Genomic DNA, 22,030 nt, shown 5'->3' on the forward strand with positions numbered 1-22,030 from the left:
CTTTATTTGGTTGCATTATTGTATGTGGCTTTTAATAAAATAAGAAATGGATCAAATACTAATGATATGTTCTTTTTATTACTTGCATCATCTAAATTGAGTATACGCGGTTCCGATATGATCTCTATTATATAAGGGAAGGGGAGAGCAATGATGTCCTCTTTTGAAATGCCTATTTTACCCCCCCCCCCCTTCTCTTTCTAAATTACAAAAGAAATGTCAACATCAAAATCGACACTCAAAGAAAACTACTGAAAATTAATTTACAACACTCACTCACAAATAATTTAAAAGAAAAAACTTTACAAATACTCATACAATTGACAAAATCACGTTATAAAAATCATGCAAATCACTCAAATAATCAGGATACATTATTAAAACTTAAAATTAACATACAAACTAAAACTAATAACCTAGAACGTCAATACATACAAAAATAATTACACAAATTTACTTATAAATCACTATTCTCAAGAACCATTCACAATTAATGGTGGGTCATGATAAAAAATAGAGGTGTATTTGTAGTGACATCAGAATCTAGAAGTTAGACAAGGAAAATAATTATTTACTTTTTATAGCGTTTCCTATATATAATGAAACTTTTACATATATTTGGACCTATCTTTTTCTATTATATAATAACGATTAATTATCAAGGTAAAAAGATTTTTGTAAAATATCATTCAAGAACTAAAGTACAACATATCTCTATTATATAAGGGAAGGGGGAGCTATGGTGTCCCCGAATGAAGAGACTATGTTACCCCCTTCCCATTCTAAATTACAAATTCACTTACAAATCAAAGGGGGTTTCAAAAAAAATACCAAAAATATAATTATAACAATCACTCACAAGTCAACTAAAATCATAAAATTGCATAATTTACGTTATGCAAATTACTAAAACGAGGAAACTTTACAAAAACTTAAAAATTCACTTACAAACTACAACCTATGAAAAAATTGACTTGAAATTAAAGTGTCCACCTTTACAATTTATGAAGTAATGTACTTAATTTAAAAATCAACTAAAAAATTATAATATTAAAAATCATAAATAAATTCAATAAAATTTCTATTTTGTTCATAGAATTTAACTTTGAAAAGTAAAAAAAAAAACAAAAAGAATGGTGAGAGACTTAAGTGACAGAAACTAAACCAATCAAATTTTGCAACTAAAAACAATTATACTTCATATGTCTAATGTTCAAATTTGGACTCTTATGCCGAAGAAAATTGGGTTTCTGTTTCGAAAAAAATTCAAGCACGCATCGCGTGCAAAAAATTCTAGTATTATTATAGGCAAACAGACAAGTTAATAAAAATTAACATTACAATTAGAAGGAAGAAGTAAGTTATTAAGATTTGAATGATATAATTTTTTTTTCATTTACAATATATTCTCTTGTCTCTTCCTTATTTGAAATGGGTGTCGAATCGTATGATACAAGTAAGAAACGATAAGTGAAGTATACTTTTTTCTGTTTTCATACTTGTTAAACTTATATTTGAACTATCTACTCTTTGCGTTCCCAAGTTTTTTCTACTTTCCGTTAAGGGTGTTCATAAAATTTTCCAATATCTACTTTATTCCATTTTTTACAACATAATATTATTTTTCTATTACCTACTTACCCCATCTTATGGACCCACTATTTTTACCCTCTCTCACAACCGCGTTCTCTCTCATATAATAAACAATAAAGTATCCACTTGTGCACACACACACTCTCTCTCTTATTATTAGAAAACAATAAAGTTCCCACTTGCACGCTCTCTCCTATTTTTCTTGGTTTTGGAGTTACAAAAAATGTATAGGTTCTATATCTAAAGGAGATAGTACATGTTAGAAAGATGATATTTTGTAGAATAATATTTGGATTAGTTTCATTTGTATATTCTATACATTAATTTTTATGATTCTAATAGATAATTAAAGATATTATTTGTTTAAAGTTGTGTGTTGACAAGTCAATTAAAAGTCAAATATTGTAACTATTTGAAAAAAGAGAATGTATTCAGAAATTATTATTAAAAAGAAGAAAATAATAATATATAGTCCAAATGCTAATTTCGATTTTAAACTTCTCTTAAGTTGTATTAGATTTTAATGATAATTTTTTTTTATCCATATGAGCCACGAAGGCAGTACAAAGTACAAAGAAGGGGAGTAGGAATTGAACTTGTGACCTATCGTTCACAACACATCAATTTTAACCACTAGGCCAAGACATCCTTGGTAGATTTTAATGATAGTTAGTTAGTCTCGTTGTGTACTTGAAGTTCTAACTTTTATTTTGTATTTGTATACAACTAAAATATCATGAGTACCTTATACATTAAGTACAAGCTAATTACCAAGTAGTACTTGGTTTAGTGGTAAGGAGATCACCTTTCCAACCTCAAGGTTGGAGATTCATTCCCCACTAGGGATTCCCCTTATCCTCCCCCCTTACTCTAAAAAGTCTGCCCCATTAAGATCGAGCAGAATTCGGGTCACTTCTTCTTAAAAAAAAAAAAATACAAGCTAATTTTTCTTAAAAGAATAAAGTTATTATTTAAAATGAAAATTTTCAAAAAGTGGTCATAAGGGGGAAAACTCTAATTATGTGTTTGAACTAAACTAAGGTACCTGATTCTATTTGGAGATCATACAAGTATTTATTTTTGGACCATGTATACATACACTCCCATCAGATTTGTTCATTTCCTATAATTGATGATATATCTAGAGTCAATTCTAGAAAGGCCCTCTCACGGCGCAAAAAACGTGGAAGGACAAGTTGTGCTCCTCGTTATTACTTCTTTAATGGACCGCTTTCTTTATGGTTGGTGCAACATGGAGGGAGGTGGTGTACTCATTACAAAATTTCTGATACATCGGTAGCATTATTCGATGAACATTGAACAATGCCATTTGATGCTGATCGAGCTCCCGTGACAAACTCATCCTTTCTTTCTTTTAATCGTCAAAGAAAAAGAGCATATACACATAATTCATTTATAAATTTGGGGTAAGAGATAAAAAAAAATTGGGGGTAAGATTACAAGTAATTTGTTTTTTTTTTATGGATAAATTTAACAAGTGATCCTCTTATTGTAAATAATAGAATAGAATTAATTTCAAAAAAATAAATGATAGAATAGAATTAATTATCTTCCAATTATAATTTAGTTACATTAATATTGTTACCTCCTCACTTCGGATTATTGGTGCTTTTGTTCCGTTCACCTTATTTTTACTTATTTCACATAAGATCATATGAGATTAGAAAAAATAAGTTCAAATCATACCATATAAGTCTAGATCAGTTCAGATCAAATCAGATAAGATTATGCTTAATAAAAACTTATTATTACTATCATTATTCTTGTTGTTACTATTGTTATTGATATAATGCTATTATTATTATTATTATTATTATTATTATTATTATTATTATTATTATTATTATTATTATTATTATTATTATTATTATTATTATTATTATTATTATTATCATTATCATTATTAGTATTTTAATACTAATACTACTAATTTACTAGTACATTTGTTCAAAAGGATTATTATCATTGTCGTTGTTGTACTTATTAATTATTAATATTAGTAATTATTAATATTATCATAAATGTCATTGATATCATAATTTCAAGCTATTTGTGTTCAAGAAGAATAATGTTCTTTTGATATTTGTAGGTGTTCTTTTTTATATTTGTTCTAATCAACAATTTTGATATGCAATGTCTACATGTAAAGACATGCCAATAATATATGATGTTTATTTTTTTTAACAATTTTGGCAGAATAATATAAAGCATATGTGACTAGTTTATAGAAGTATAAAACATGAGTAGCATGAGATAACCTAATGATGTTAGTATCACCTTCAAATTCCCCTACAGTTATTTCAACTTATCTTTAAAAATAAAGTTGATATAGAGCAGGACAACGATATATATATGAAGAATATTTAACAATTTTGTTCAAGATCATATGATTATATATTTATAGGTTTATTTATAATGAAAAAAAGAACAATGGATTGGTATAGATGTTGTTAGTTAAATCCAAACATGTCTTTAATATAAAAATAAGATCTATCTTGTATTTTTAGAATGTGTTCTTTAAATAGATTTCTTATGCTCTTTTAATATATGTTTTTTTGATTATCATTATATGTTTTTTTCAAACTACCAAGATTCTTATTATAAACGAACCTTAGACATAAATAATAGGTTCTTTTTACCATGAACGATATGCTTTTTACCTAAAATATGTGTTCTTTTATTTTTAATTGGATACTCATATACTATGTTTTCTTTTTCAAAAAAAAAAAACTAATTATGCTATTATTATTATTATTATTATTATTATTATTATTATTATTGTTACTATTATTATTATTTTTATTGTAATATAAGTTGTATAGAGTAATAAAATGTTAATAATAGTAATACTAGTAATGAAATACAAATTTTACAATAATATTAGTAAAAATATATTTTATAAAAGATAAATTTATATTAGATCAGATAAGTTCAGATACATCAGATAAATTCACATCATATCATATTAGATCAGAAAAAATAAATCTAAATAAAAAAAAATTCAAATCAAATCATATCCTTGAAAATAAGGTGAACTAAACATAACCAAAATGTCAGACTATATTATCTAATAGTAGTGTTGTCGACTTTCTAACACTTATGCACAAACACAAAAACTTAGGAAAAGGAAGTGGGCACAATTCATAACACCCAAAGTAAGGAAATAAAGTAATAAACCTACAAAAATGTACTACTCCCTCCATCCCATAATATAAGTCTTGTTTTCTTATAAGGTGTCCCAAAATATAAGTCTTATTTTTATTTTCAATCAATAATTATTCCCAAAATACCCTCATGAAAATAGTTTAATTCCCAAAATGTCATCATAATTTCAGCTTCCAATGCACCATTATTAATGACAAAATGGAATCTTTTGCCCCATGGAACTCCTCTACACATTAAACCATGCAACATTAAATGACAATTTTTATTTTTTGTTAAAAAGAAAAAAACAATGCAAGTGTTTCTCAATAAAAAAATTTTTTTTTTATTCAAATAAAACAAGATTCTATTTAACCTTAATTTCCGTGTAAAAACAGAATCAGGATTTATATTATGGAATCAGGATTTATATTATGGAACGGAGGGAGTAGTAGTGAAAGTGTAATGTGGGCGAGATTCCTTTAGTTTTAAATAGTATTCTAACTGTTGCGTATATTTTTCATTCTGATTTAACAGCAATATTGGTGGACCGTCGACTGATTTGATGATGATGGAGATTTGCATGATTGTGACTTTATGAAATTCCAAAAAGGAAAAAGACAATAAAAGAGAGCACTCACAATTCACGAGTTATTATGGAAGTATTATTTTTTCTTAGAGATATTTTTTTTTTGAGGTTGGGGAGCTATTATATCCACAGTCCACACTGGATCACTAATAGTCTGATACTTTGCTGGAAAGAGAGTACAAAATTTTGCTTCATCCGTTTATGGGGAAAAAAAACTCAACACACAAGATTACAACATTTAGCACATGATACAAATAACAAGAGTCAAAAGAATCACCTAACAAAATAGTAATGTGCAGACTCCAAACTAGAGATGGCAGCGGATCCTGGACCCGTTGACCCGGATCCGTTTTTCCGGGTCTGGATCCTAAAATTATGGACCCATTGGATCCGGGTCGGATTCGGGTCCACTGATCAGATCACAGATCCGGGTCCGGATCTATGCAATAGACCCGGACCCGGATCCGCAGATCCTTTTTTTTTTAAAAAAAAAATTCGACATTGGGCATTTGGGCTGGCTGGTCCATTTTAATCTCCTAAATCCTTATTTCGGCGCCTAACTCCATACTCCCTGCTACACGTAAAACCCTAACTCCCTGCGTGTTCTCCTTCTCCACCAACTTGGCAACTTCCGGCGCGTTTCTCCATCAATTCCGGCGATTTCTTCTGCACCAGTTCCGGCGGCCTTTTGTTGCGCGTTCTCGACCTGTTCCTGCGACCTTTTGTGGCGCTTCTCAGGTATTTCTCTCTCTTTCTCGATGTTTCCATTGTTTCAGGCGACCTGTACTTCATTTCTTTATGTTTCCATTGTTTTACTAGGAATCTAGTATTGCTTTGCTTTATATTGTCAGTGTAGTGCACAGTTCATAGGCATAGCAGGATTCAAACAGAACAAAAATTTTCTCCATATTCTATTTGCTTCCTCTCATAGAACAGGTTCTAATACAAATAGCTATTGTTTGTTGTTATTGTTATTGTATAATTTATTATATAATTGTATAATTGTGCATTGATCAATATCTCCAACTTTTTTTTCTCATTACAAACTCCTCATGTTTACAGTTTACTATCTCCTTGTTTTATTTTCAAGTATAAGACAGCAAGCTTCAATTATGAGTATGATTATCACATTACATTTTTTAAATTTTTTGAGCTAAGAAAAATATTTGTGTTGGTTATGGTTGTAGCTTGAAAACAACAATTAGCGTTTCAACGCTTCGGAAATCATTTTAATCGCTTTGAAAATCATTTTAATATCACAAAGTAGGTGAAATTGCATGAAATGAGTCGGACCCGTTTGGACCCGGATCCGCAGGATCCGTCGGATCTGGATCTGGGTCCAACTTTCTTAGACCCGGCGGATCCGGGTCGGATATAGATCCGGGTCCACCTGGACCCGGTCCAGATCCGACCAGTTGCCATCCCTACTCCTCACGAGTCACAAACTGTTTGTATGGCTGTAGAAGATAACCTTCAAACTAATATTGAAATCAATAAGTACTCTCAAAATTTATGGTAATCAAACTTTATTTTCAAATATGTATTTTTCAAAAAAAAAAAAACTTATGTTACCATCGAATTTTTTCTTTGAATAATGTTAAAAAGATTATTAATTCCTCACATGTGACAAAGTTGAAATTAATTTCATGGGTACCGTCTACGTAGCACAACACGTGTATTTTTTTTCGTACTTAAGTAAAACCGCTACCACGAGTAGCAGTTTACTTCTAAAAGCCGCTACTTGAAGTAGCGATTATAGGAAAATTAAATGAACCGCTACTTAAAGTAGTGGTTAAATTAAATTGACCGCTACTTGGAGCCGCGGTTTACTAGGGCCTCCCTCCAACCTTAAGCCCATCAATCAATAAATGTAAATCGCTATTTCGAGTAGCGGTTCATTAATGAAGACCCTACTTTAAGTGGCGGTTTACTGAAAGGCGAAAGCTCAAATTGGACCTAGGTTTCCCAATCTCTCACATTACACAATTTCATTCTCTCAATTTTTTTCTCCCTTTCTCTCTTCCGACGCGCAGCCGTGTCGTCGATTGTAGCCTAGCCACCACCAACCGACTCTACCCGTGCCACACCCACGGTCGTTTACAGCAGCCACACCAACTGCCCACTCGCTCAATTTGTTTGGTTTGTTTATATTTTATTGATTTAATTTTCTTAGCATGTCATATTTGTTATGTATTTTAGCTTTCTTAGTGTTGTTAGATAGCAATTGTTTGGTTTGATTAGTTTTATCTAGTATTTTGCATGATTTAGCATTTTGTGATGGTTGATTTTGCATGAATTGGAAGGTGATATGTTGATAATGGAAGCTTATGGATTGATGAGATTGGTTGGTTAAAAATGGTGTTGAGCATCTTGTGATGGTTGATTTTTGCATGAATTGTTGTGTTTAGGTTGCAAATGCTATTAATATAGGTGAAGAATGGTCTTGATATTGTTTTAATATGTAGAATAAGAATAACTTGAACATTGTGTTTTTTGTATGTAGAATTTAGAACAACCTTAATATCCTTTATACCTTTATTGGAATGGATAACTATCTCAAAATGATGTTGATATTGTGTATAGAGGTGGAAGGAAAAAAAATTGTTCATCAATTCTAGTATGAGGTTTCGAGAGGTCTGGATAGGGTGTATGACAGTTGGTTGTGATTGTATGTATGTGAAATTGAAATTGTTTATGAGATATCGGATGCCGGGGAAATATTTGCCAATTTCCTTAGAGGATGACGAGTCACTAAGTGCTATGTGGCTTACAATGACACAAACGTCAGCCATGTCAATGGAGGTGTACATTGAACAAGTTCCCAATGAGATAAATCTCCAAAGTAATGTGAGTTATGTTCCTACAATTGTAATACCCCATATTTTTGAGTATTTATTCAAGTAATTAAAATAGTTCTTTTCTAAAATAAATGTATTAATCAAAGGGTATTTTAGTAACTTCTCATTTTTCAATTATTTCGGCGGGAGATGACGCCAAAATTGAATTTGTTAAGCTTTTGGTTTTAAATCGTAGTCAAAATTTTATTAAATACTTCCTCCGTTTTTTTTATACATGCTACATAGAGAAAGTGAGGGATGTTTAAGAAAGGTAGAGAGAGAAAGTAGGGGACCACCACTTTTTGAATAAAAAAACATTTGTTAAGGAAAAAGTATGAGTATTTAAAAGAGAAGGTGGGGGACCACCAACTTTTTAATAGTATTTAAAGATTTTTATGGTGAAAAGGAATCCATTTATGGTATGTAGCATCTATTATGACATTTCCATTTAAGGAAAATGTAGCATCTATAAAAGAACGGAGGAAGTAAGTTTTCAAAAACAAAATGAGCCATTTGTTTACGAAATTTTTTAGTAAATGGGGGGAGGGTTTTGTTTCCTAAGACTTCCAAATTTATGATGGAGGTTACAAATCTTGATTTAATCTCATAATCTATGATGAAGGTTACAAACTATTTAGTTTTGCAAATTAAGTACTATCTATTCTACTCCTATGAACACCCCATACCTTAAGCCATCTTTTCCACACAAAAACATTGAATAATCCATACTCTCTTACTTCAAGGTTCTTCTTTTTCTTCTTATCTAATCTAGTTTTATATTTCTTATTCAAGTTTCAATTTTCTTTGGGTTAAGAAAAATATTTCCATATTTCTTACTCAAAAATAATATGCTCATGGTAAGTTGTTCATGTTTGAATTCATGATTAAGTTCATGTGATAAGTTACTTATTGCATGGTTAGGAGAAAACTCAAGCATAAAAATAAGTGAAGATACTAGTATATTCTTTGTGTAAGATTAAGGTACGTAATAAACCTACTAGTATCCGCTTTCGATAATAGATGATTTATTTGATCAGTTGAAAGGAATGGGGATTTTCTCGAAGATAGATTTGAGGTTATGTTATCACTAATTGAGGATTGCTTAGAGTGATATTTCTAAGATTGTGTTTAGGATGCTTTATGGTCACTATGAGTTCACAGTAGTGATGCTGTTTGGTATGACCAACGCACCTACAGTGTTAATGGATTTGATGCATAGGATTTTCAGGCCATATTTGGACAAATATGCGGTTGTGTTTATAGATGATAATATCTTGATATATTCGAAGGATAGTAGCAGTCTTGAGCTGCATTCCAAGGAAGTTTTGTCCACCCTGAGGAAGCATAATAAGTTGTACGCCAAGCTCTCCAAGTGTGAGTTTTGATTGGATGGGCTTGCATTTTTAGGACATGTTATCTCAAAGGAAGGAGTTTTGGTGGATCCTGCTAAGATTCAAGCAGTGCGTGAGTGGCCAACACCGAAGACGGTGTCTGATATAAGGAGTTTTCTTGAGTTAGTTGGTTAGCTAGTATCGAAGATTTGTGAAGGATTTCTCGAAAATCTCGAGACCAATGACTAGCCAGATGAAGAAAAGAATGTAAGTTTGTCTAGACTCCATAATGTGAGGAAGCTTTTTTGGCGTTGAAGGAAAGGTTGACTACAACTCATGTTTTGGCTCTATCTGATGAGAGTCAGTAGTATGGTGTTTATAGTGATGCTTCTAAATTTGGGTTAGGGTGTGTATTGATGCAGAATAGGAAGGTCATCGCTTAAGCTTCTACGGAGTTAAAACCATATGAGGTGCATTATCCAACCGACGATCTTGAATTAGCTGCAATAGTGTTTGCTTTGAAGATATGGCGACACTACTCATATGGGGCAACGTGTAAGTTGTACACAGATCATAAGAGCTTAAAGTATATTTTCACTTAGAATGAGTAGATAAAGGATTATGATTTGGAGATCCAGTATCATGAAGGGAAAGCTAATGTTGTTAATGGTGCATTGAGTCAAAAGTCGAGTCTGTAACGCCCCGACCTCTAAACATCAGTTTTTAAGTTAATTAATCCATTATTGGCAGCGGAACTTAGATGGTCGGTGCGCTACTGTCGTATTTCCCGTTCGAGAAAATACAAGGCAAACATTCGTTCATGACGCTAAACATATTATAATCATTAAAACTCATAAGCATCTTAATTTTATAAATACAAATAGCTAAGCATAGATGATTACGTAGTTATAGTGAAACTAAGTTCGTGTTCTAGTGATTATAAATATACATAACCAATATAGTTTTTCATAATGTAAAGTAGTTGACCATCCTCACTTCTACGCCATCCCGTCATCTTCATCAGTACCTAAAACCAAAAGCAACATCGTGAGTCGAAGCTCAATAACATACTACCCTAACAACGTAAATTCATTTCGATTCATTTTATTTGCAAACAGCAGGAAGAAGAGAATATAGTAAAACACATTAGAAATCAATAATGAAATAATAACAAGGTGAGCAATTTTATGTAGCTTCTTGAAACTTCTGAAGTTCCCATTATCTTTTCATCTTTTAGTTTGGTAACTGGCGAGTATAGACATGCGGGACTTCTCCCACCATGCGATGATCCTCAAGGAGCCCCACTCCCTTTTTGGATACACCACTCGCACCAAAATAGAGTAGTAACATAACATGCGGTACCCCTTAAGGAGCCGCGTGCCCCCTTTTCGGGTGTACGACGGGTCCGAAGGTACGTGCACAACCATAAAGTAGATAAGTGTAACATCATACTGCCATAACCTCTTTCACTTTTATTTATCACGTTTCGTTTGTTTTGCATTCATCAACATAAGCCATAGATCTTTCATGAATCATGCTTGGACATCATTAACTCATAAGATCATCATTTACGAAACTCGTTTGAAAATAATTTAAATATATATCTTTCTTATATATGAAGAATTTTATATACTTTTGCAAGAAGCGCATGCATATAAAGATTAGTTTGGTGAACTCCCCCATATGGCCAAGCCATACTGAGGTGAGGTATGCCCGATCCATAACGGTTCTGAGCAAATTTATGTAAAACAACGATAATTTGGTATGTAAGGAGAAAATAATAATTAAAAAAATGTTAAATAAAAGCAACCATGGTCAATAAATGTCGTTAGTTTAAGATTAATAAAGTTGTATAGTATCTCTACTATATAAGCCCATGGGGAGTTATGGTGTTCCCATATCAAAAGACTTTTTAACTCTTAATTCAACAAAATAACTATTACCTATTAATATTTTCCTCAATCATAACCCTTTCTAATTTAAAATATGCATATCAATAGAAGTTCAGAGTTGCTAAAATAAACTGTCATAGAAATATGTGTAGTGAAAAGATAATCTTATATTTGAATAATGAATTAACATAACTAATGCAATTTTCAAATCAATTACAAAATCAAATACATAAAATTTTAATTATACCTAAATTTTTAAATGCAATAACAATACCAACATCAATCAACAAGTCACAAAAATACCGAGAAAACAAAAAGGATAATCTTATCTTTTTAATTTTTGAGGGTCAATAATAATTGTCGTGTGTGTCAGTTTGTATTATTTGTCCCTTCAAAATTACATTAAGATGAAATTTAAGAATAATCACCAAAGTAATCCATACATGCATCGCTTGCATAGAAGGCGAGTATACAAAAGGTAGTAGGCGGTGGACCTTTAGAACTGTTGTCTTATACCCAACCTCTAATATGGTGTACCATGAAGGCTAATAGCCTACCAAAAATTGGTGTTTATACCAATCATCTTTCCTAATCAAAACAAAATTCACACACGCATGCACGCGTGCGCAGGCAGGCATTTACGCGTACATACATGTTTTTTCTTTTATCTTTCTTTTTCTATATTTTGGTGTCCCCTATGTGGTGTTATATATAATACTAAAATTATATGCACATGATGCGTGCAAAAACACGTAAAAAAAATTAATTCTTTTTAGGGAATGTAGAAAATTAAATTAAATTAAATGCTAACTATATCTAATAAATTAGGGATTTTTGAATTGTTGACTGTTTCCATTTTGTAGTGTCTTCTTTATCTTTTTAATTTTTTTAATCAATTAGGTAGTTTCTTTTTTATTTTTCCTTTTCCTATTTTTTAATTAAAGTAGTTAGTTACTGTTTTTTTTTTTTTTTTTGATGTTCTACCCCTCTTGACATATAGAATAGAGATAGATTGGACACGTAGAAGTGTTGGCCAGGGTCAAGTTGGGCTAACCCAGCTTTGGGCTTGTTTTTGTTTTAGGCCTTGGGTAAGGCCAAATCACATCAAGTAAGACCCTAAAAAGAAGGCTTGGAGTCAAGCCAAGCCATTGTTGGGCTCATGGGCTGATATATTTTTTCCCACTGTCCCATAATTGACCAAGATTTAGAGCGAGCCCGTGAATGAACCCTACATTATTGCTTCCAGAATAAAATGAAAAACAAAAGAAAATGAAGCCGACTAGTCAAAGTAACTCCCTCGAAGAACCTCTTTTGTCTCACTTAGATAATCATATACTACTAATTAACGAGAAAGCAAAATTAAAGGTCAACAGCAAGTTCCGTAATGTATTTTGTGATATGTGAAAAGATCCTATTGGAAAGATAATTTTGAACTGAAGGTGATTTATGGGAACTAGTATTCTGGAGATCATGGAAAATAACCAGATATTTTTGGAATTATTAATTGGGACCAAGATATCATTCTTAACAAAAATATCTTTAACTTTTTAGAGTTTTCATTGCCCACTTTTGTCTAGGTTAGGACATGTTTTATTCAACATAAAACAACTGAACTTAACAAATTACAATAGAACTCAAAACTGAACTTATTCAACTGAAATGAACTGAAGTGAATTAAAGTAATAATTTAGCTTTTAATAATTAATAAATAAATGATATTAATAATTGTATTAATATAATATAATAGCAATATTAAGATAATAATATTAATATTAACCGTAATAATAGTAAAATCAATAGTAATAGGAGTAGTAATAATAGTAGTAACGGTTATTTCACCAAATACCCCCGACAAATCAACAAATTCACAATATACCCTCAATGTTTCAAAAATGCACCACATACCCCTGAGTTTTCGAAAACGTTCACCAAATACCCTTTTCGTAACTGTCGTTATCTCACCATTGGCATTATTTACAATTTTGCCATCATTAAACCTAACCCTAATTCTAATCTAACCCTAACCCTAATTATAATCTAACCCTAACCCTAATTCTAATCTAACCCTACACCTAAACCTTTTCCCTAACCCTAACCCTAACCCCTTGGCAGCCCCACCCCTCCCCTCCCCCACCGCCGCAGCACCGCTCCCCCTCCCCCTCTTCGGTCATCGGTGCAGCACCCCCCACCTCTCCCCCTCCCCAATCCCTCTCCGCCGCAACCCCCTCCCTCTGCCAACCTATCCCCTTTCCCCCGTGATTTTCCCTCCCTCTGCCAACCCAGCTCCTCTCCCCTGTGATTTCCCTAGCCTCGACCCCCGTGATAGTGAAGGAGGAGACAAAAGCACGGCGCAGGAGCAGCATCGACGCAAGCAAGGTGGTACGCCTGGTGGTCGAGCGATGAAGCAGCAACACAAATCGAAGAGAGAGGAAAGCAGGAGCAGTGATGGTGCTGCGGTGGTAGGACAAAAAAACATTGTCGGGAAGATGGGCCGGAGGCAGTCTGATCGGGGGGGGGGGGGGTTGCGACGGAGTCGAGGGGGAGGGAGAGCGGTGCTGCGGTGGTGGGTGAGGGGGAGGGGGAGGGCTGGGGGCTGGGTGGGTGGCTGATGTAGGGGAGGGGGTGGGTTATTAGGGTTTAGAGTTTAGGGTTAGGTTTAGATTTTAGGGATTAGGGTTTAAATTAGGGTTAGTGAATAATGATGGCAAAATCGTAAATAAAGCAAACGGCAACCTAACGTCCGTTAGAAAAAGGGTATATGGTGCACAGTTTTGAAAACTCAGGGTTATATTGTGAATCTCTGAAACATTGAGGGTATATGATGAATTTCGCGATTTGTTGCGGGTATTTGGTGAAAAAACCGTAATAATAATAATAATAATAATAATAATAATAATAATAATAATAATAATAATAATAATAATAATAATAATAATAATAATAATAATTGTAATAATAACATTAATATTAATAGTAATAATAATAGTAATAGTAATAGTAATAGTAATAGTAATAGTAATAGTAATAGTAATAATGATAATACGGATTTTTCATCGAGTACCCTTGAGGTTTTACGAAATTCATGAGGTACCCTTACAGTTTCAAAACTTTATTGGGTACCCTTTAAGTTTGCATATAATGTATCAAACACCCTCAATAACTTACTAGAGTTATGTTAACTTAAATGATCCAAAATCAGTTGGCCCCTATCCTAATTCCCCTAATATTTCATATTATGCCCAATAAAGTCTTTTAACAGACAAACTTTTCTAAAAAGGTACTTAAGTCATTATTAAACTATTTTTACTGCATGAAAAAAGGGATTTATATCACTGTAAGAGGACATTTTTGGCATAATGTGGGTTAAAAGGCGAATTAGGTTTGGGTTCAAGTGATTTCAGGTCATTTAAGTTAACAGAATCAACACCAATCAATTCTTGAGGGTGTCTAGTACATTATATGCAAACTCAAGGGGTACCTAATGAATTGTTGAAAACGTAGGGGTACCTCATGTATTCCGTAAAACTTAGGGGTACCTAGTGAAAAATTCGATAATAACAAAGGTTATGCTATATGCATCCTTAAGGGTTGCATATAAGACATAAATACATTACTTAAAATGAAAAGAGTCTGTTTTTGGAGAGACGGTCTCATGTTAGTGTTAACGTATGACTGCTGATGTCATGCTGACATCACGCACATGCATCTAACCATCAGTAGAATTAGTTAATCGTTTGCACCTATTAGTTATGCTAGCCTTAAATTGCTTCTCGATTAATTAGTTAAGCGCTGGTGTATATTAGTTAAGCGTTGAAGTATATTACTTAAACGTTGAAGTATATTAGTTACATCATAAAAATCAAATTATATTGCATTTTATTGGTCATAACTTCAATATCACGCATAAATAATTCTGTCTTTCTCAAAATAACTAATGCACTAATTCTCTCTTTCTTAAATTACTAACGCGTTTTTGCATTAGTTATATCGACCTCAAATAATCAATGCAAAAACAATGTTTACTAATGCATACAATAAATAAAATTAATGACCTTAAAATCATAACTATTGACATCTCATACTATCTACCCTCAAAGTATAATTGTTAACCAAATATCTTTTGCATTAGTTATGGCGACCTCAAATAATCAATGCAAAAACAATATTTACTAATGCATACAATAAATAAAACTAATGACCTTATATCATAACTATTGACCTCTCATACTATCAACCCTCAAAGTATAATTGTTAACCAAATATCAAAACTATAACCATAAAACTATGCATCATTGTTACTCATGAAATTAATAAATAATTATTCAAATGTTATAATTATAATATTTCAGTTATTTTCTAGACTAAAACTATTAGACATGCATAAAACCGGAACAAAAAAAAAGTCATAACTAATGTAAAAAACAATACTCCCTCCGTTTCACAATATAAGGCACGCACGACGTTCGAGGTTAAACTTTGACCGTTAATTTCTCTCAATTTATGTTGATATTAATTTTTAAAAAATAATATTATTATAGTATTTTTCAAGACGAATCCAACGATATAATCTTTTAAATTTTTATTTATCGTATTTGAGAGATATTTGTGGTCAAAGCAAATTTTCGTAAAGCTTAAATGCCTTATATTTTGAAACAGCGGGAGTAATAACTAAATACTCAAATATCATAACTATTTATCATAAAACAATAACTAATAGCCAGAATCACAACTATCAACCATAAAAACCATAATTAAAGGTCGAGGCTGAGAATTGGAGGAAAAACATACTAGCTCGTCTTACGTTAGTGTTAACGTGAGACGGTCTTTTATAAGACTTTGTGAAATGCAAAATAGTTGTCAGTTTATTACAAAAGTTTGTATTATTCTATTTAATAAATGATCAGTTAATGCTTGTTTTTTCCATTTTTAGCTTCTTATATGCAGCCTTAAGGACTGCATTTAGTTTTTCTCTAAAAATAATAATAACAATACTGATAATAATAATAATAATGATGATGATAATAATGATAATAATAATAATATTTTATTATCAGAAAAATGAATTTGGAACTGGATGAACTGATTGGAACTGAGCTGAACTGAACTGAAAATAGATTGGGGAGAACAGATCCTTAGTACTCGTGCGATATCCGATGACTAATTTTCTTAAAATTACTTTACTCTCCTTATATCTTTTCTGTTTTCTCTTTATCCCAACAGAAAAGCAAATTCTATTTTGAAATAGAAAGAATTTAATTAAAGATACATATGGTTGACATATATCTTTTTTTATGGGAAATTTTTGTCGACACTTATAAGTAGTTTTAATTTTTTTATTGTAAATAAAGAAAATTCTCATATCTAATACACAAATAAACTAATTACTATCTTATCTACTAAATAATTCATGAAATCAAATCAATAACCTAGAATCAATTTATCACACAAGTCAATCATTTTTAACTAATACATTTTTCGTTCATAATTATTACTATATTAATTTGTTATTGGTGTTAAATTATCATTTTGACAACTAAACAATTAACAAAGATTTTTTGGGTTAATAGAGAGGGACAAAGCCCCTAACAACCTAATAGGAGATCAGAGAAGAAACAGGGAATTAGATAAAGAGCAAAAAAGAACGAAACACAGTAGAAACATATTTAAGGATAAAGATATTTTCCTACTCCATCTTTCCTACAAATAGAAAGCATTTTGAAAAGGGTTCTAGAGAGAGGGGCTCTCCCTTCTCTCTAGAATTCCCCAGCCCCTCCACCGCCTATTCTCACAACTTCTCTCACCCGCCTTATCCACCGCCTCTTTTCATAGTCTCTCTCAGCCTTAACCACACCCTAATCTGCCTCCTCCTCCGCTGGAGATTCGTCCGCCGCAAAGAAGCGAACTTATGCCCAGTTCGATGTCGCCGACATCGAACACAACCGCTGCCACTGTTGGCTCCGTAAACGATACGAGGAAACCATATGGCTTGATCTGAAGCGACTCATCCTTCATACGGGGCTTGGCTCCAAAATTCTTAAAATCCAATCTACAGCCACCATCGACTCATCCTTGATCTTGTCGGTGCCGTGTTCGATGGTTGATGGTCCGTCCCTCATAGTCCCTGCCACCAAAAGGAACTGGGCAACGACCTCGTGTTCCAGATCTGGCGATTTGAATCTGAAGCGAGTGAGCCGCATCCTCCACCGCTGTGGGGCTGCTGCTTAGTTGCGAAATTTGTCTGTAAAGCTTCCTTGAGAAGCTAGAACTAGTTTTTCCTTTTCTGTTTTTTCTTTTTTCTTTTTTCTTGTACTTTAGTTATCTCGTAGTCTCTCCCTAAAATAGGGATTCTACTAGTTTTAGGTTCCTGGTGGATAATTCCCTGAGATAGGGATCCACTAGTACCTCATGTACCTCTTAAAAAAAAGATTTAAGGATAAAGATAAAAAAAGGTAAAAACTTATGATGGTATGGGTGATAAGTCACTGATAACTCATAATGCTTTTGCAATTTCTTTTATTTTGCAAAGTAGTTTGGTGAGGTATGATAAACATATAATAAGTAGATGTGTTAAATACAAGTTTTCATGTAACAAATATTATTTATGTATATAACAAATATTGTTTGTGTATGTAAAAATATTATTTGTGTTGTTTTCTCCTTATTTATCATACAAAAAAAGATTTTTTGTCCAAAACCCCCTAAACTTTTGGGCACTTTGAAAAAAACTACCTTAAAAACACGAAATTGTCCAAAACTACCTGAACTATGCAAAACCTTTGTTGACTCATACCCAACCGGTTTGAAGGAAGTTTGACCCTAGTTTCTGCCCCGAAAATGCATGTGCCGGTCACGTGGGGCAGTTTTTCACCCAAAAAATGCCATTTTCCGCCTAAACCATCGCCCTCCTCACATACAACCTACCTTCACCATCGTTAACCGTTGCCGGCCTTTAACCACTGTTAACCGTCACCGCCCTTCAACCAAATGAACCGCCCCCAAAACTCACCACCACCAAAACCATCTTCTCAATCATAAACCACCCCGAAACGCACCACCACCAACTTCTCATATCAAAATAACCAACACCACAACTTCTCAATCATAAACCCACCCCGAGACCAAGATCGAGAACCACCACAACCCACCCCAAGAAATCACCAAAAAAAACAAAACCAGAAGTTAGGTTTGATTTGGTTGATGGTTCAGTTGGTTCGATTGGGTGGTTGCGATTCTTAGGCTTAGTTTTGGGGCTGATTGATGGCGGCAGTGGGTTGTGGGTATGGTTTCGGTGGGTTTGATGATTTGAGTGGTGGCAGTGGGTTTGGTTGCGGTGGTTCGTGGGTTCGTTGCGGTGGTGTGGTGGGGGTATCGGTGGTGTAATGGTTTTTGGGTGTCGGTGGTTATGGTTGGCAGTGGTTGGCTGGCTGGGTTCGATGTCGTGGCTAGGGTGTTGGGCGGCAGTGATGAGGAGGGGCAGTGGTTTGGGCGAAAAACAGGGTTTTTTGGGTGAATAACCGCCCCACGTGACCTGCACGTGCATTTAAGGGGCTGAAATCTACTCTTCCTTCAAATTACCACTTGGATATGAGTCAACAACAGTTTTTTATAGTTCAGGTAGTTTTGGACAATTTCGTGTTTTTAAGGTAGTTTTTCGCAAAGTGCCCAAAAGTTTAGGGAGTTTTGGACAAAAAATGCTACAAAAAACAAACAATATGTTATATACATACATAATTTTTTTCTATGCACAAACAATATTTGTTACAGGAAAACCTGTGTTAGACATATCTATCCGCTAGAGATTTCTCAAACATTGTGGTTTTGTAAGGTTTAAGTACTGTAAGTACGCAAAATTAGTGCACTTCAACCACTTCTACAGTTTGAACCCCTCTCTCTCTTAACAATTTCACAATTTTTATACTTTGGGAGTATTGCAGTACCTCTTATGCCTAGCTCGATACGCCAATGCAAGTAACTTCATTTAATCATACGAGTAACTCCGATTATTCCTAATAAGGAACCCCTTTCATGCATAAGAATAAATTGATTAGTTTCTTATTATCTCATCTAGTCATAACATACAAGTAATGTCGTTTAGTTTATGAGTAAACTCGTTTAATCTTATAAGTAACCCTATTTATTTGTACTAGTAACCCCATTTATATATAAGAGTAATCCCATTTAATCGTACAAGTAACCCTAATTGTTCATAAAAGTAACTGCATTTATCCAAACGGTAACTTCATTAATTCGAAAGAGTAAATTGATTGATTTCTCATTTTTTGTCGTTTAGTCATACAAGTAAAATTGTTTTATGTATGAGTAACCCCGTTTATCCATACTTGTAACCTCATTTATTTATACGCATAACCTCATTTAATCATATGAGTAACTCCAATTGTTCACAAAAGTAATTGTATTTATTCAAACTAGTAATCCTATTATTCAAAAGAATAAATTGATTAGTTTTTCTCATTTTCTCGTTTAGTCATACAAGTAATGTCATGTTAATTTATAAGTAACCTCGTTTAATCTTATGAGTAAACTCATTTATTCATACTAGTAGCCTCTAAATTTAAATTAATACGAGTAATTTCATTTAATAAAAAATAACCCCACTTTTTCACAAAAGTAACCGCATTTTTAGACGAGTAGCCTATTTCATTCATAACAGTAAATTGATCAGTTTCTGATTTTTTCGTTTAATTGTACAAGTAATATCATTTAATCACGAGTAACCTAATTTAATCTTAAAAGTAACCTCGTTTAATCTTATGAGTATTCCGATTTGTTCATAATAGTAACCTTAATAATTAAATCGTGTAGCCTCATTTAATCATATGAGTAACCTCAAAGGTTCACGAAAGTAACCACATTTGTTTAAATGAGTAAACTTATTCATTCATAAGAGTATACTGATTAGTACCCCCATTTATTCAAATGAGTAACCCCATTCATTCATGAAAGTAACCTGATAAATTCATAAGAGTAACTTCATTTAATCATATGACCATCCTATTTAATTATACGGGTAACCTCAATGATTCACAAAAGTAACACCCTTTTATCCATATATATGAGTAACCCCATTCATTCATAAGAGTAAACTGATTTGTAATCCATTTATTCAAACGAGTAACCCCAACTGTTCACAAAAGTAACATCATTTATTCATACGATTAATATGATTTCTTAGTACGAGTAATTTCACTTAGTCATACGACGACCCTATTTAATAATACGAGTTACCCCAATTATTGTTCACAAAATGTGACCCCATTTATTCATACGAGTAACCTCACTTAATCATACAACAATCCTATTACATCATACAAGTAGCCGCAATTATTCACAAAAGTAACTCCATTTCTTCATACAAGTAACTTCACTTAATAATATGACAATCCTATTTAATCATATGAGTAACCCCAGCTATTCACAAAAGTAACTTCACTTGTTCACATGAGTAACCTCATTTTATCATATAACTACCCTATTTAATCATGAATATCCTCAATTGTGTTCACAAAAATAACCCCATTTGTTCATACGAGTAACCTGATTCGTTCATTAAATTGAACTGATTACTATTTTCATTGTTATAAAAGTAACCACATGTATTTTATAGAAGTGACACCCTTTATTTTTAAGAGTAACCACATATTATAAGTGTAACTCTATTTGCTCAGAAGAGTAACTCCATTTGTTCATAAGATGTATATAAAAAATTGACTTGATAGCTTTCCAACTCCTAGTCAAAAGTCTGATTCCAATAAAAAACGAGTAAAATATAACCTTTTAAAAATGAATTGGATGGCTGACAAATACGTGTGCGCGGCCATACGCAAGACGCTTTAATAGGATAATATAGTTTTTTTAAGGCAAGGAGAAGGCGCCCTAATCGGACCGAAACCTCGCACAGGTCAACTCGATCCGAGTTTGCAGGCAAGTCCCCTTGAGAGTAGGGAGAATGGTAAGGGGAAATCCCCACCCCTAAAGTGCTTGTAGTGGGGGTTTGATTCCACAACCTCAACGGTGTGAGATACAAACCAAACTACTAGACCAAGAGAATATAGTTACATATGAGACTTGGGCCAAACCACCTATCCCAGTGCAATGGCTCCGCTGCCTCCGCTGCCTCCGCATGAGCTTCAAACTCATGACCATGGGAATGGGTGTTACTTGCTCTAACCAATGAGCTACAAGCTCTGTTTTTAACAAGTCATGAAGGTGGGCCCAAATTCTTATCACGACGTGTCCACTCTTCACACAATAACTTATTGTTTTTGACCGATTTCGCACTACAAATTTTTTTGGGACCGATTTCACACTATAATGTGAGTATAAAAAAAACTTGTAATATAAAATATCCAGTTTTGCGCCATTTTAATTTTACCTTCTAAACCTTTTTTTTTTTCTTTTGACGAGAACCTTCCAAACTTTCAACAATAGATAAACTGTTGGAGAATATTACATGAATACATGTTAAAATTCTTTTGGACTCGATTGAACTCATTTGACTTCAAAGAAGTGAGTCAAATCCAGTTTGAAAATAGTTGGACTCGAAACCTTGAGTTCGAATCTAGTTCAAATGTTTAAAGTCTAGTTTGACAAATTTGAACTAGATTG

The sequence above is a fragment of the Beta vulgaris genome, chromosome 5 (genome assembly GCF_026745355.1).
Source record: "Beta vulgaris subsp. vulgaris cultivar EL10 chromosome 5, EL10.2, whole genome shotgun sequence".
Lineage (NCBI taxonomy): Eukaryota > Viridiplantae > Streptophyta > Magnoliopsida > Caryophyllales > Amaranthaceae > Beta > Beta vulgaris.